This window comes from Ictidomys tridecemlineatus, unplaced genomic scaffold (assembly GCF_052094955.1).
Source record: "Ictidomys tridecemlineatus isolate mIctTri1 unplaced genomic scaffold, mIctTri1.hap1 Scaffold_42, whole genome shotgun sequence".
In the NCBI taxonomy this organism is placed as follows: Eukaryota; Metazoa; Chordata; class Mammalia; order Rodentia; family Sciuridae; genus Ictidomys; species Ictidomys tridecemlineatus.
In genome coordinates this window covers 49,456-52,306 of record NW_027522720.1, presented here as the reverse complement: position 1 = coordinate 52,306, position 2,851 = coordinate 49,456, and the positions used below count along the sequence as shown (strand labels likewise).

The 2,851-nt window shown below is 31.7% G+C and overlaps 1 long non-coding RNA gene across 1 annotated transcript; it reads right to left on the bottom strand.

Annotated features, from left to right (window-relative positions):
* Window positions 1-340: 340 nt before the first annotated feature.
* Window positions 341-2,358, bottom strand: LOC144373517 (uncharacterized). Its single transcript, XR_013433171.1, has 2 exons — window positions 2,075-2,358; window positions 341-453 (listed from the first exon to the last, which is right to left on the bottom strand). It is a non-coding gene; the product is annotated as an uncharacterized LOC144373517 (long non-coding RNA).
* Window positions 2,359-2,851: the final 493 nt, after the last annotated feature.

The window sequence follows — 2,851 nt, the reverse complement described above, 5'->3', positions numbered from 1 at the left end:
TTTTACCCAATGCATCTTATTGAAAGAAAAAAAATAATTTAACTGTTAGAAAGTAATCATTAGGTTCCTAAAAGGACTTAAGGTAATTATTAGGGAACCTGCTTCCTTAACTCTGTATTATGAGAAAAACTTCCCTATCAAATAATATTTAACCACATTATTACACAACTAGATAATGCAACTGCTAATTCTCATATTTTAAAAAAATTGATTTGACTTTAAGTCAATATTCATAACTATGTGACATAAGATCTTGTGTTAAGTACACTATGAACACAAACCCAGATAAGTACTGTGTCCTTAAGAAGTCAGTAACTGATAATTACAAACCTTTGGTTAATTTTTCAATATGCTTCTGGAGCTCAATGTCCACATTAAAATGAACATATGTATCTTCTTTTCTTGAAGCCACAGGAGTATCTTGCACAGGAGTTAAATCTATGCCATTCAGATCTGGAGAAAAGTTTCTGCTTATGAGCATTCACATATACAGACGGAAAATATAGAAACTGCAAAGGTTACAGTTCCTAAAGAGGCATGGAAAGAGCTGAGAGGAGATTCTCAGGTTAAGAGATTCCTATTTGGTGTGAGCAAGTATGTGACAGTTGTTGAAGTTCATGGGGTATGTGGAGAGAAATGAATATAGACTGGATAGGAGACCTCATGAAGGGGACAAGGAAGCCTTTACATGGCCAAGTGGACAAAACTTGATCTTCATAGTAAAGTGGTAAAAAGAACAAACATGTTTTTCTTAGGGAATAGCCCACTATATTTTTCTATGCAAAAAAAAAATCTGGAGTATTTAATTTGCCACATGGAGCTCTGCCACCAATTTCTAACTTTGATCAAGTATGACTTATTTAGAAAAGCCTTTAAACCTAACCTTATCATAATTTCCCTGTTAAGAACCAAAAATGGATGAGAACAGCCAACAAAAAACCTTTTGTTAATGAATAATTTTTCATATATATAAATTCTGGTTATACTGTTTACAACATACCCTGAATTTACAACAACCAGATGGTACGTTATATATAGTTTTAATTTTCTGGTTTTTAAAATCTCAGTTTAGTCAAATGCAACATGGACTCATTTAATAACTCCTCAGTGTTTATGTGTTATTCATTTATGTGTCTCAAAAAGCTCAAAAACAATTTAGTACATTTAATAATTAAAAAATATTTACATAAAAATATTTCAGTTTAACATATGCAAAGGTAATTTAACATTTACAACATCATTAAATATTTTTGTGTTTTAAGTATACTTTCTGAATGAGTATGCAGTTTTACAAATGGCCTATGAAACAATGTAAATATTTTCCAGTATACTATATATTTGATAACTGGTAACATCGGAATTTAAAAGTGTACCAGTATTAGTGCTGTGGATTCTGTTCTTTAAATAAATGTTTTTCTTTGTGGTCAATTGATAAAAGTTCCTCCATTTAATTTCAGCACCAATCTGTTCCTTTGGTGCAAAACTATAGATTAAAATAAGCCGTTTGTACTAACTATAGTTATTTCTGTAAAATGGTATAATTTATTCCTTAATCACATCATCATCCCACGGGATTGCTTTCAGGGCATGGATGTTATGGACGCACCCTACTTCCCTGTCCCCTGATTTTCATCTGCCTCTGTAGGACTCACCTAAGTAGATACCTCAGTAGCACAGGAAGAAGAAGGGGTTGAAGCAGGAGAGATGGGAAAACAGGACATGGGGCTTTGTGGAGAGAAATGAATATAGACTGGGTAGGAGAAGGTGAGGGGTGCTATTGTTAATCTACATCCTGAAGGCTGTAGCTGCTTTTAAGGACAATGTGTATGTTTAGTCTGCACGTTAGATGGAATCTGAAGAGCAAAAATCTATACAAACTCAAAAGCAAAAGTGAGTGTATAAGTAGGAAATATTTTTTGTAAGTCTTTCAAACTATGTTCTGTTATGATCTCTTCTAGGATTTTGCCTCATTATAGAATGCATTAAAGTAAGTTGTCACATATACAAGATCAACCCCTGTCAAAAACTTTGTCCCATATGAGAAAAAACATAATGCAATTTGCCAGTTATTTACCCTTTACACTAACTGTAATATAGGGATCGATGCACTGTCCAGCGTCTTTCAGACCAATTTTCTCAATCCTGATAGTGAGTAATGTCATTCCCGGTTCTGATGGCAACCTTGGTAATAAAGTACCTGGCAACAGAGAAACCTCAATAAAAGTTAGCTCCACCAATAATGCAGAGTAAATACTTTGACAAACAGAAGATATAGCCTACCTCTTAGGAACTAGCTAGGCATTATGTATTTTTATTTCCAAAATTCATGAACATCTGATGTTATACTTTTTTAGAAAAATATTTAAATTTACACATAATATATCTGCATTTCCCACCCATACAATCACCTTTAAGCAGAAATAATAATTTCTATAATAATAGTATATAGTATGTATAATAAAAGTATGTTAAAAACATCACTTGAGGAAGCCCAATGATACATAATAGTATAATATGCTCACATAATATTTATATTCAATATGTACTTCTATATTATATTCAGCATCTTAATATGAAGTGGTAGAACAAAGACAAGAAAAGCTTTTAAAATACTTGTTATACTGTTCTAAAGTCTGAGACATTTAATATCACAGTTGATCAATACATTCTTCTCTTTAGTTACTCCTAATAAAGAAAATAATTTACAATTTGATATTTATGTTTTAATTTAACTATATAGTCTAACTTCTATTCTTCATTCTATTTTGTATGATTTATTCCCTCAGAAATTAGTACTATACAGACTGACATATAAAATGGCCATTTGTATAACTGAACATTTTTTCCAAAA